Source organism: Phoca vitulina, unplaced genomic scaffold (genome assembly GCF_004348235.1).
Source record: "Phoca vitulina isolate PV1807 unplaced genomic scaffold, GSC_HSeal_1.0 scaffold21, whole genome shotgun sequence".
In the NCBI taxonomy this organism is placed as follows: domain Eukaryota; kingdom Metazoa; phylum Chordata; class Mammalia; order Carnivora; family Phocidae; genus Phoca; species Phoca vitulina.
Window position 1 is genome coordinate 30,691,220 of NW_022589724.1, and position 13,850 is coordinate 30,705,069.

Consider the following 13,850-nt stretch of genomic DNA (forward strand, 5'->3'; position numbering starts at 1 on the left):
CTCGTGGGCTCCCGAGCACACCCGAGTGGTCACAATGAGGCCAGCTCACGTCACTCACGCCACTCGCCCTGCTCAGCCCAGCCCTCACCTGTCACGGACCCACTCTCTAACTACTGCTCTCAAGCTGGGGCAGGGACGTGACGTGAACACGGGCCGCCTGGGCAAGGGCGGGTAACGCAAGGGCGGGAAGGTGGCGGTCCAGGCACACAGCCAACAGTGGGGGGGCGGGGGCCCAGGACACGGCCTCTCCTGGCTCACTGCCCACCAACTGCCTGCCTACTGGGGGCTGACTCAGGCTGTTCTTGATCGTGGCAATTTTGGGGGAATGATTCACACGTAGAGAGCGCTCCGGCATCGACCCCACGGAGCTGAGCTGGGCAGGCAGAGCGTTTGCGGAACCACGCGAGGCGTGCGGAGCTGGGCCCCTTTGGGGCGAGGTTCCGATGTAACCATGAGAACCAGAGCTGGTTTTGTGATGATGAGCCAAGGTGTGACACGCCCAGCCCCAGGCCAATAGGGGCGGGCAGGAGGAGGTGCACCTCACCCCGGCTCTCAGCAAATGCGGGCCTGCTGCAGACCTCACGCATCCCCCACCAGCTTTCAGGAATGCTGGCCAGGCTCACGGCTGGGAAGGAAGATGACCAACTACGCCCCAGAACCAACAGGCCAGTCCCGACATCAGAAGCCCCACTGTTTCCTGGACAGAAGCTGCTGGCCCCACTTTTACTTGTAGGGCCCAGAGCAGACTGGGGGCCGCACGTGGAATAAGAACACCAAGCCATGTTTGTGTGCCCTGCCAGACTTTGCGTTGTGTGTCCTTGTCACGATATTCAGACAGGTTGGGGCTCAGTGGCAGCGCCCACAGCACGAGGGGCCAGACGGAGCTGGGGGACAGAGAGCAGAACACGGGGACGCTGGAATCAGCCAGCCTTCCTACGACTTGCACAGCAGATCGTTCAAGCTTTGAGAATCTCGTGAGCTGGTTAACATCCTGTTGGTAGCTTGCCACCTGCCACGTGGGCGTGTTTGCACCAAAGTAATTGGCACTTGCTACAAACCACTCCAACCAGAGTGAAAAGGGTTCAAGCAGATAGCAGGTGCGTCTCGCCCACCAAGACCTGCTCCACATTCAAGGGACACCCTGGAACCCCCTCGAGGTGCCACGCCCATCACCCCGGGAAACCCAGGGAAGCCACAGCCGCTCCCCCCTTCCACACCCTCCCAGGCGAGCTGGCCCCTCTCCCGCTTCTCCCTCTCGCCAAGGTGGGGCCGTGGCACGGGCAGCACAGTGCCCACGGCCGCCACCAGCTGCTCAGTGGGGGGAGCGCTGTGCCAGCTCGCATTAATGGCACTGAGGGTGGGTCTTCACCACCAGAAAGCCGTGTGAGCCTGGAGCAAACCGGGGTCATCCCTCACGCCCCGCGCCCCACCCCCAGCAGGTCAGCAAGTGCAAACTTGGCCTGGGCACCGCCACTGCCTGTGGGGATCTCCCCTGTGGCCTGCCCTCCCTACGCGTCCGGCAGGTGGGTGGGTGCCCAGCACCTAGCACCTGCTGCTGCTGCAGGTGCATGGCACAGAAAGCCAGGAAACAGGGTGCAGCCAGGGCCTAAATAATGACCTGGGGGGACATGAGCCAAAGTGCAGGCTGGCCTCCTCCAAGCATGAAGACGGGCAGGCATGCTCAGTGCAGGGACAGGCTCAGGCTGCCAGCAGGACTTGAGGCCTGCCCCACGGCCTCCCTCCTCCAGCTCTGGCCACCGCTCCAAACGTGTGGCTGAGAAGAAGCCAGCTCTGGCCACAAACACAGAAATGCATCCCCAAACCTGTCTTGAGGTAAGTGCCCAGGGGCAGCACATCAGCTGCCATAAGGCTGAGCCAGGCGCTTGGAGGGGCTTCCTGGACGCTGCCCGGGGGTCAGGGGGAGGGCTGAGCAGCCCAGCGTGCTCCCTGAAAGGGAAATCCTAGGACCACCATGAGTCCAAAGTAGGGACTTGCACTCAGCAGCGCTGCCACCCCTGGGATGCAGGTGGCCACACCCAGATCGCCCGGACAGAGCCCACCTGTCAGTGCAGAGCAGAGACAAACAGGAACCACAGCATGCCACCCACGGCTCCCGCCACTCAGCCTGGCGGCACACAGACCCACACTGCCGTCCCTCAGCCTCCCCGGTCTGGGCGGGCTCAGGGCTGCATGCTGAGACCGGGAAGCAAATGCTGATCCCAGAAATAAATTAAAACTGAAACAGACCACTAGCCGACCCTCTCACAGGGCCAGCTATGAACCGAAAATAAGGGACAGAGTGCAGAGCGACACGGGGCTCCAAACGGTGTGAGGTACGGCTGCCGTGGAGTCACACACCAGCTCTCAGGGGGTCCGCCTGTCTCCCCAGACGCCCAGAGCGCCCTGTGATCCTTCGGTGTCCTCAGGAACAGCCCCTCCCTGGGACGTGTCCAGCACCCACCTCATGCCTCGCCCCCTGTGATAGCCCCGCCACCCTCGGGCCCGGCCCTCACTGCTGCCCTCCGGGGTCAGGCTGGTGGGAGCTGACGTGGCAAAAACACCAAGAAGTATGTTGAGTGGTCAGCCATGGCCACAAGTCTCACCCCCGTGTGACCAGAGGTCAGAGCGACCGTGTCCACTCACAGACGACAACGCTGAGGCTCCTCCCCCCTCGGGTACTCTGGGCATTCGGGGACATAAGCTACGGTGGGGGGTAGGCAGCTGAAAAAGGAGATGGCCCTGCTGTCACCACACCAACATCAAGGACACCGGCAACGGGGGCCATGCAGAGGGCGGCAAGGAGCACCCACCGGGCCTGCCACGCCAGGGTTCAGGACTCGGCTCCTCTCACTGGCTGACCTCCAGCACTGCTGGCACCTACTGAGTGCTCCCAATCCAAGCCCACGGACAGAGACACAGGTGCCGTGGCTTCCCACCCACAAGGATGTAGGGGCCAGGGACATCCTGGCCAATGGCTAGGGAGCTGGGTGACACGGGCATGCTGGGCTGGAAAAGGAGCTGTCCTGGTTCCCAAGTCACCCGGGGGGGCGGACGTGGCACAGCCAAGGGTCCGGGACCAGAGCCCGAGGGTCTCTGTACGCCCATTTGCAGGCACTCCGCAGACATAACGAGGTCTCACGTGCGACAGGTCATTAAAACAGGTCTACCTCAAACACACTCAGCCTTCCACCTCGCCTCCGTGTCCCAGCAGAGCAGGACCAGTCCCTCAATGTCCTCCCAACTGCACGTTAAAGCCAGCCACGCCCGGAAGCATCCTGTCAGAGAAGCAGAAAGGCTCTTGCTGCACCCACTGCTCTCCCCTGGGCCTGTGTCTCCAGGTGGGGTCCCTCTTCGGCCCACCAGGCTTGGGCTCTATGCAGGAACACGGGGCCCCCAGCCCCGCCCCTTGGCCATGCCAGGCTGGGAGAAACGCCCGGGCAGAAGCCTGGCTCCGTGGCAGCCGGCCCAGCCGCACTGGCTGGGGACAGACAGAAGGAGAGACAAAAATGGCCATGGGGCCACCTTGGCCTGCTCCTGTGTCTACTGCCAGGGACCTCCAGCACCTGCTCCTCGAGGGAGTCCCCGGGGGGTACCCCAGGGCCCCCATATCATGAAGGAAACAAAGGGAAATTGGGGCCCTGAAAGGGTCTGGCCCCATCTTGTGCCCCAACCCCGTTGTGGCTGGGTGGGGGACACCAAGAGGGGGGATCACAGAAGGAGGGAAGAGAAAAAGCCCAGCTGGGACCCCATTTCTCGGAGTCCCCCATCAGCCTATGGCAACATGTCCTGGCTGCTGGTCACGGAAGGGAAAACTGAGGCCCAGGGTGCTCAGAGCTAACAGGTGGCACGGCCACTCAGAGCGCTCACGCCACTGCGCAGCCTCTTGGGCAACTGAGGCCCCCATGGGCACCCCCACTGCTGCAGACAGCCCGAGAGCCCCAGGGACACCTGACCTTGCCTCAGCTCCAGCACCCACCCCACTCAGGACACAAGCGGGAAAGCCCGCAACCACCGTGCCCGGCTAGGAGTGAGGCCTCGCGGGATGGACCAGAGTCTGAGGCTGCTCATCGCCTGCTCCCCCCGGGAGCCAAGCGCGTCCGGATGGAGTCTGTCGGATTTCAGAACCCAGCGAGCCCACCATTCCAGGGGGATGGGGGATCTCACACACCCCCCACCCAGAGCCTGGGATAACGTCCCAAATCAAGCACAACATTCCGCAAGGAAACATATAAATTTTCATCCTAAGGATAAATAAGGATCACAGATGGCCTTTCCTCCGCTGCCAAGGGTCAGGTTTTGCTGCGAAAGAATTAGGGAAAAAAAGCTCCATTCCCAGAGTTTCTGGTGTCCGAGGTAGAGCCGAGGATGGTGGCCGTGAGGACAGCTGCCCGTCACTGGGGTCAGCTTCTACACCCAGCCTGGGACTCTAGCATGTTACACGGGTCCAGCAATCACGGGTGGGTGAGGGCTGGTGGGCAGCGGCCCCTGGACTCCAGCGCCTGAGCCAGTTTGCTAGAGATGCCTGCTGAAAAGTGAATGCAGGGCCATCTACTTCAACACTGGCCATGTGATAATCTTTCTGATTTAATGTCGACGCTTTGGGGGAGATAGTGCTATTGCGGTTATAAGTTTTCTAGAGCCATTACCTTTTAGAGACAGGTAACTCAAAGTCTTCTGAAGGAGACCCGCAGCTTGCTTCCCGATAATGGGGTGGGGCTTGAAAACGAGCAGGGGTCTGGAGGAGACAGGACAAACCAGAAGCTGAGCGCTCTGGGGGCTGTGGACTGCCCCTCCACTCCTGTGCACTGAAAGCTCCTACAGCATCAGAAGGAAGAGGGCGAACCCCGCTTTCCCTTGGGTGTTTGGGGCCCTGCATCCCCCACCCCTTCACAGGAGCTGTGAGATCTGGGGAACACGACCTTGCTCCCCACTCACCTGGGTGGAAAGAGGACCCCCTTGCACGGGGTGGGTAAGTGCAGGTGCCAAAGAGACCCCAGCACCTGAGGACTAGACACAGACTTAACAAAATCTGTAAGCTGCAAGGTCTGCCCTCACCCCCAGCTGCCCCGGGGGAGGGGGCGTAGGTCGTGTCTCCCGGGGTAAACACACAGGAGCAAAACGTACAGCTCCAATTCACTGACCTCAGAGCCCACAGGCCCACCTCGTGCAAGCTGGCTGGAAACCATTCTTCTAGAATGTGGGCCTAAAGGTTTGTAAGCACACATAATGCAGGAGCAACCAATTTCACCGTGAAGCCTCCCTATAGCCAGGGAGCCTCCAGAATGTGCGCACAGGGCCGTCAGAGCACAGCGCCCCCCGCGCACCCGCGGGTAGCCACTTCACCCCAGAAAGCTATTTACTGCAGACGACACCCCCGGCGCGGGCTGCCCTCCCGATCACGGAGCGGGGACCCCCAACGTGGCGACAGCCCGCAGGGAAGTGGTGCGCCTCCTGGGGACAGCCAGGAAGCCTTCGCCGAGCGCCCACTCTGTGCGATGCACCGTCGGGCAGGGATGGAGCCCAGTTTCTCAGAGGGGGAGACTGAGGCTTAGACAACCCGCCCCACTTCCCAGGGGACACCCGCCAAGGCAGGAAGGCAGCATGTGCAAACTGGGTGAAGGTCAAAGTGCAGACAAGCTGCCTTTGACACAAGAGGATCTGAAACTGCCCAGAGCGGAAACTCAGATAAACCACAAAAACCCTCAAACACAAGTGAAAGCCAGAGATCCGGAGTCCTGGCAAGACCCCGAAGAGGGTTTCCGAAGTGGGCAGCCGGCAGGAGAGGGCAGGGGACATTGCCTGGTCACCCCACCCTCCGGGGCCATACACGCTCCACTCTGAGGGGCTCTGTGCCCCCCGGGGGGGCGGGAGGGGGCCCCCGGCGCTGTAGGCTGTGAGACAGGCTGGCCTGGAGGCAGCGGGCCATCTCCCCACCCCTTCCCAAGGGCCTGGACTCAGCCTCTGGGACTCCCTCCTCCACGGGGAACTAGAAACCTGGAGAAAATGCAAAAATCCACCCAGAGACTCACTCAGCCCATGGGAACATCAGGAAAGACCTTGTTCAGGCTCCCTGGACAAATGAGGAGTGGGGGCCTCTGTCCAGTCGCCACTGTGGAAAACACCCCCACGACTGGGCAGCCGCTGCAGCAGCCCTCCCGGATGGGGGGGGGGTGTGTGTGAGAGACCCTGCCGCTGAGCCACAGGCAGCACGGATGCTCCTGGACATCTGGGACCGAGGCCGGCGGCGGGTGGAGCACCTTCAGCCTGGAGAGGGCGGGGTGAAGCTGGGAGGGGGGCAAGGCATTTCCAGGCTGGCCTGGCCAAGAGCGAGGAGCCCTTCTTTGGGCCTGGGGCGGGAGAGCCCCAGCTTTCAAAGGGAGGGTCGAGGGGCCGTGGGGGAGGGACAGGATGGGGCAAAGCTGCACAACTCTGCAGGGGCCTGGACCGCAGAAGGGCAGGGGTCGGTGGAGGTCCTCAGGAGGCTCCTAGTGTGGGGGGCACCTGAGGAGCATCTGAAGGGAGACCGTGGCATGTCCTGAGGGGAGAGGAGGCACCTGAGGACGCTGCCACTGAGGGAGGTGACGGGAGGTAGGAGTGAGTCCCCAGTCTTGGCTGGGGAAGGGGACAAGGGGCAGGGCTGAGCTTGCCTAGGCCCGCCTCGTCCTGATCAGATCCACTGTTCAAAAACTCAGCCTCCCGAGGTGGGTGCGGGTGGGTTCACTCTCTCTCTGTGCCCCTGGGGGTCTCCGTGCCTGTGCGGGCCCCCCACTGCCACACTCCGCTCCAGGTCTCCTTGTAGTCCACCCTGGCATGGCATTGGCAGGGGTCACACGAGCTCCATCTTCCAGGTGGGGCCAGACACTCAGAAGCGAAGGGGCACAAGGTCGCCCGGCCAGAAAGAGGCAGAGGCGGGCCCCCCCCGCCAGACTCCCAGGCACCACCTCTCAGAACCGTCTTAGCCACCCAGCAGACCGCGAGCTGAGTGCCGCCCCAGAGAGGGGCACCTCTGCCCCCAGGCAGCCGGGTGAGCCTCCACAGGGTGCACGCTGACCAGCGGCCGCCCTGGGGCTGGCCGTCCGGGTCTCAGGAAACAGGATCCGTGAGGGCACGGTTGGCCTCCATGACAGCCGCAGCCAAGCGCCTCCTCCTGTGGGGCCAGGGGAGGGGACCCTAGGGAGCACACGGGCAGGCTGGGCCCACCGCCCGCCTGGCCCTGCTGGCCGCCACCTCCTGCCCACACTCTGGGACCGTCCCACCCTGCCCAGACAGGGAGCAGTGCGGCCCCGGCCAGGGCCCCGAGCCTGAAAGGTCTAGGTCACACCTGCCGTCCGGCAGCATGGGACCCGCCCCCAGCTGGCCTCGTCCCATCAAACATGCAGGCACTCCACCGGGCCTCTGTAGGACCGTCACAAGGCCCCAGGTCTGGCGGGCAGATGGACTCATGCTGTGCTCCCCTCACCTTCCTGACGCCCCACAGCACGTGCGGGGCCCGAGCCCCCAGCCCACCTCACACGCTTCCTCGACCCCGTGTTTGCTAACGTCCTATCCTTCTCCCCAGCCCACTGGCCCTCCCTGAGGAAGCCAAACTCTGAAGGCTCCTTTCTTGCCCGAACATCAGCCCCAACTCGGACCTGAGACCCCAGTGCAGGAGGCGCCTCCAGGCCTGCCAAGCAGGGCTCATGGCTCAGCCGTGAGGGGCCAGGCCAGTCGCACCCACTCACCTCGGTGAGGCTCTGTCCCCGTAGGTCTTTCGACCTCTCCCCTCGCGCCCCAGGAAAGAACACAAAGAGACATGGTACAAGGGATGCCTCTCAAGGGGTGTAAGGCCCAGAGAATTTGGGGAGTTACGCACGCTCCGAAACACTGAGTTCTGGCATCATTCGTTGGGAAAGTCCCAGCAACACCCATATGCACCCCTGCAGGGCACCCCCCCCAGGCCAGGCCACAGGCTGCATTGAATGACACCTTCCATGGGTGACCCACAGCTCAAGGGAAGCGGTCCTCAGGGGACAACGGGAGAAGACCAGAGTGACCCGCATCTGCACTTGGGCCTGGAGAGGGAACGGGTGCTCTCTGGGTCAGTCGGTCTCTCTGAGGACGCTCGAGGTCAGGTGATCCTGCACATGTATGGATGTGGGAGACCTGGCCCTGGGAGCACCACAGTTCAGCATGCCCGCGGCTCCCCCTACCCAGCAACACTCTAGAACAAGACTCTGGCGGGTCTACCCAGTGTGGCGTGCGGCCCTCAGGCCCTGGTGCGATCGATCCCAGGGAGACGGGAACATCTCTCCTCTTAGATGGGCTGACGGGGACCAGACCACGTCTCAGGTGGGCGCCACTTTACAACCACCACGGTCCTGGACTCCCGGGCGGCACTCCGCGGACGCACGAAGGGAGCCCAGGGAGCTGACTGCGACCCCTGACGGGTCTGAACCCAACAAGCCTGACGCGAGCTAGAGCTCGGCCTACCAGGGCCCTGCCTCTGCCCTCCAACCTGTCCACTCGGGACACAGAGCGCGAGGGACGGGGACCTCAGGAGAGTCTGGCCACCTGTCGTCGTAAACTGGGTATTACTACAGCCCCCCAAACTGGAAATACTGCCCACATCAGTGGTGTTACCACAGCCCCAGTGCTCACTGACGTCACCGCCCACAGCGGGGTGTCACTAGGCCCGGCGCTCACTGATGTCACCGCCCACATGGGGGTGTCACTACGGCCCGGCGCTCACTGACGTCACCGCCCACATGGGGGTGTCACTACAGCCCGGCGCTCACTGACGTCACCGCCCACAGCGGGGTGTCACTACGGCCCGGCGCTCACTGACGTCACCGCCCACAGCGGGGGTGTCACTACGGCCTGGGGTCACTGACGTCACCGCCCACATGGGGGTGTCACTAGGCCCGGCGCTCACTGACGTCACCGCCCACATGGGGGTGTCACTACGGCCCGGCGCCACTGACGTCACCGTCCACAGCGGGGTGTCACTACGGCCCGGCGCTCACTGACGTCACCGCCCACAGCGGGGGTGTCACTACGCCCGGCGCTCACTGACGTCACCGCCCACAGCGGGGTGTCACTATGGCCCGGCGCTCACTAACGTCACCGCCCACAGCGGGGGGTGTTACTACGCCCCGCACTCACTGACGTCACCGCCCACAGCGGGGGTGTTACTACGGCCCCCGGTCACTGACGTCACCGCCCACAGCGGGGTGTTACTACACCCGGCACTCATTGAGGTCACCGCCCACAGCAGGGGTGTCACTACAACCCGGCGCTCACTGACGTCACTGCCCACAGCGGGGGTGTTACTACGGCCCGGAGTCACTGACGTCACCGCCCACATGGGGGTGTCACTACGGCCCGGCGCTCACTGAGGTCACCGCCCACAGCGGGGGTGTTACTACGCCCGGCGCTCACTGACGTCACCGCCCACAGCGGGGGTGTTACTACGGCCCGGAGTCACTGACGTCACCGCCCACAGCAGGGGTGTTACTACGGTCCGGAGTCACTGACGTCACTGCCCACAGCGGGGGTGTCACTACGGCCCGGAGTCACTGACGTCACCGCCCACATGGGGGTGTCACTACGGCCCGGAGTCACTGACGTCACTGCCCACAGCGGAGGTGTTACTACGCCCGGCACTCACTGAGGTCACCGCCCACAGCGGGGGTGTCACTACAACCCGGCGCTCACTGACGTCACCGCCCACAGCGGGGGTGTCACTACGGCCTGGTGCTCACTGAGGTCACCGCCCACAGCGGGGGTGTCACTACGCCCGGAGTCACTGACGTCACCGCCCACAGCGGGGGTGTTACTACGGCCCGGAGTCACTGACGTCACCGCCCACAGCGGGGGTGTTACTACGGCCTGGTGCTCACTGACGTCACTGCCCACAGCGGGGGGTGTTACTACGGCCCCGGGTCACTGACGTCACTGCCCACAGCGGGTTGTTACTACCCCTTCTCCTTGCATGTGTACCAAGCTCTTCTGCAGGCTCTCCTCCCCCTACTCCCTCATCCGCTCCTGACTGGCCTACAGGGCGGGGGCTCTGTCTTCACGGGGGACAGTCACATGGTCATCTGTGTCTATCCCCAGACCCACAATCTGCCGGGCCAGGACAGCCTGGCGGCAGCGAAGACACTACACCCAGACGGGCGCGCGCCTTATCTGTGAGTGCACAGCCCGCGGAGCCCAGGCTTTCACGCCCGTCCCTGGCACTCGGCTGGCACCGCGAGCACCCAGTCAACGTCAGGGCTGGCAACGCAAGCCGACAGCAGTAAGCTGGGGGGAGCACCCCTTCCTGAGGCCCATACCACTGTCCGCCCCTTTCGCCCACACCGCACCTGTGACACTCCCCGGTCACAGTCATTGCACAGGGAAGGCGTCCCCTCAGCTCTGAGTCACAGACCTGAAACGGCTCCTCCTCCTTCCGGTAACCTTACCGAGGGTCCAGACCCATGAACTGCGAACACGGTCCTGCCTGTGGGCAGTGGCCTCTATGACAACGGCCAGCAGGTGAGGACACTCCCACCTCCCCGTCCTGGGCTCCAGGTACCCAGGACCTCGAAGGGGGCCCCAGAGTCCCAGCTCTTGTGACATGGTGCCCCCACTCCAGCCACCAAGCTCGACTTTAATCACATGCAGAGAAAATGGACGAGGGACATCTGAACTGTCACTGCACTCTGGGTGACATTTTTCAAGGACTTCCGAACACCTCTTTAGCTCTGGACGAGGTCCCCCAGAACTTCTGGGGCCTGTGGCAAGGAGGGCGGGGGCTTCCTCCAAACTGCATCTTTCAGCTGGCTCTCACCAGAGGTCATAAAGGCCCTAAAAAGGAGGTCAACTGAGAGCAGACTCTCTTCTAGAATAGTTAAAAGCTGGCAAAAGAAACAAACACTCACCCATAGCACTGAGCCCGCAGAGCCAAAAGCCTCTGGCCACAGGCAGGTCCCCATTATCCCCACTGTATCCAGGACCCAGACTTCTAATGTAAACCACAACGTGTGAATGATCCTGAAACATGACACGTTGCCTCTAAGAGCCCCCAAGCTTCTCGGATGGCAGGAACACAGGTACCCAGGGCGGGGGTGCAAGCGCCAAAGCGCTTCGTGGACACGCCAGCCACCACCTGGGCACCTGGACAGTGACCGGTGTCCCCTGACCCAAACACACCAGGCAGCCCAGGGCTGCTTGGCCACCTGTTGGTCTCTCCTGCCCAAACAAAAGGGCAAAGCCTCAGATGGGAGGGAAGGAGCGCTCCCAAGAAGGTGCAAGTTGCCGGGGCACCCCCAAGTTCCCAAGCGCAAGTACGCAGCAAGCAGGGTGTCGCCTTCTGCCGTAATTCACTAACATTTCCTCGCAAAACAGCACTTCAACTGGCTACCAGCGTGCTGATGCAAGGGATACAGGGCCCGCCTTTGGGGTCCCACTGGGTATAGTTCAAAGGTCAGCTAGGGAGGAAAAAAGGGAGGACCGGGCTACCTGCCCATCCACACTACTGAGCCAGGTGCCTGAGCTGCCCCCCAAATCAACGACCTGCAGAGCGGCTTCACGCACGTTTCCAACGGCAGCCGCTTGGTGGGCTTGGGGTCTGGGTGGGCCCCCACTCCTGGCCCAACCCCTCCTTCCCATGGATCCACAGAGGGAAGGCTGCTCTCCCAAGAAGAACAGGGCCACCAGGGGTGGACAGAAAGCCAAACAGACACCACGGCCGGGTACTGAGGCAGGGTCCTGTTAGTCCGGTGCCAACCACTCCTCTCCAGGGGCTGGGGGCCAGCGCACCCCAAGGCAAGCTCCGCCACCTAGAACCAGGAAGTGGCCGTGCACCTCCCCACTTGCTGGGCACAGGGCTCTGGTGTTTGGCAACTCGCCAGCCTGCAGGAAGAGGGCACAGGAAGGAGTTGCTGGCTGCAGCAGCGCGCTAGGCTGGGCGGTGCACGGGCCCCCCCTCCGCTTTCACTTTCTGCCCAGGACTGCCCGTGAGTCAAAGGCGGGAGCAGAGTGTTTACAAATCCCGTCCTTTATTCAAAGCTCACTTCCAAAGCATGCGTGAGCTGCTGCTGAAGGAAATCAATTACTTTACTTCCTAAAACCAAAACAAAAATCAAAACGGTGCTGAATGTCCACCCCGAGAAAGCGTCTTAAATCCCTCCTCCCTGGATGTCCCCATGGCAGGGCTGGGACTGGATCTAGGCCTCTGAGGAGCTGCTGGGAGGCAGCTTCCAGAAGCCCAGGGGCCGGGGCATGGCCCCTACCCCAGGTCACCAAAAAGGTCAGAGAGAAATGCCCCTGGCCTCCAGGCGTCACCTCCTGTCCCTCCCACCCCACAAAGCCGTGTGCCCTATCTTTCCTGATCTGTAACCACCAGCACACATCAAGGCCTCAAGACAGAAAAGGGCAAACACAGAGCTTTATTTGCAAATGAGAGGCCACATTTAGGGCCGCTGTGAAGGGCCCCTGGACAGAGGGGAAGAGGTCCTTAACTCCTGAGGACTGACCCCTTGCACAGATTCAGACTTTTTCTTGACCACTCTAAAGCCAAAACTACTCCCCGTAAAAGACGCCAGGCCAGGCCACTTTCTGTAGACTTGATCTCGCAGGGCCACGCCATGGGCCCAGGAAAAGAACCCCCATCTTAAAGGAAAGAGTAAGGGAGACAGCCAACAAAACTCCCTTCTCGATCCTCAGTGGGGTGGGGGAGCATGAAGACGAGCAGGGGCGAATCCTTCCCTCGCTTTCCTCCTGTCCCTCCAGCCCGTTAGTATGCCTACTGATGCACAATACCCACCCCACACCCACCCCGCTAACTTTGCAGTCCATAACCAAGTTAACACACGAGGGAGGGACACCAGTTCCACACGTCTGGGAGGGAAGCTTTCAGCCAAAATGAAGGGTCGCAGGACACTCAGGGAATGGGCCCAACAGAGGGAACTCACAGGAGGAACCTGCCCCAACCCCATTCTGTGTCCCGACTTTCATCTTTCCAAAACTGTCCCTGGGCCCCAAGGGAAAGGAGGCCGCCCAAGGCCTCCACGCTAGCCCTGCCCCCATAGGAGCAACCGGTGGAGAACTCCGCCGGGCCCCCAGCTTTATTCACGGGGGAGCCCACTAGAGCCACGGAGACCTTCGAGGTTTGCGTGACGGGCATTCCTCCCCGACGGGCTTGTGCCTTGGTCACCCCGGTGCCCACCCGAGGGGAAAAGAGGGGAAGCACCCCGCTCCTCCCACTCCAAGTCGCCCTCGCCCGGATTAAGCGCTTTTCAGGCTGATTTCAAAACGGGAACTGGGTCTCCTCCTGGCCTGGCTGCAACGACCCAGCAACTCGAAGAGGCTCAAAGTCAGCGCCGGGACCCTAACTCTGGGAGGAAGCTGCCCCCGCGCCACTCCGAGTTGGGCCCAGGCCTGGTCTCGCCCCCCGCCCCGGCAGCGGCGCCGGCCCCCAGCGCGAGCCCCGAGGGGCCCGCAGCCAGGGCGGGCGGGCTCCGGGAAAGTGGCGCCGGGGCGCACGGCGGGCCCGGGACGCCACCGCGCACCTTCCCCTCCGCGTCCTCCCTCGTTCCCCCCTCCGAAAGATGGCGGGCAGAGGAAAGGGGGAAAAAAAAAAATCCCTTCCGCGAGGGAGGGCGCGGGAGGCCGGGTTGGCGCGGGGCGCGCGGGCCGTGCCAACTCCGGGCTGCGCGCCCCAGCTGCGGCGACGCCCCCAGCCCGGGGCGCGGGCTGCCGGGAGGGCGCGGGCGAGGGCGAAGGGGAGGGAGCCCGCGCCGCCGCCGCCGCCGCCGCGACCCCGGGCGGCCGCCGCGCTTTGTTGCATCGTGGCCGCGCACAAAGGCGGCGGCGGCCCGGGCGCCCGG

General features: G+C 63.1%; 1 protein-coding gene across 4 annotated transcripts in view; it reads right to left on the minus strand.

Annotated features, from left to right (window-relative positions):
- The window catches only part of BRD3 (bromodomain containing 3), a 33,585-nt gene that overhangs the window by 19,045 nt on the left and 690 nt on the right, over positions 1 to 13,850 (minus strand). The window contains exons 1-2 of one of the 4 annotated variants that reach the window (XM_032418465.1): positions 4,647 to 5,215; positions 3,168 to 3,275 (exon numbers count right to left, since the gene is read on the minus strand). The exons of 1 other annotated variant lie outside the window; for it this stretch is intronic. The gene's annotated coding sequence lies outside the window, so the exon portion shown is untranslated. Of the gene's footprint in view, positions 1 to 3,167; positions 3,691 to 4,646; positions 5,216 to 13,850 lie in introns of those variants that run through there. 2 more of the 4 variants (XM_032418468.1, XM_032418466.1) reach the window with 2 other exon arrangements.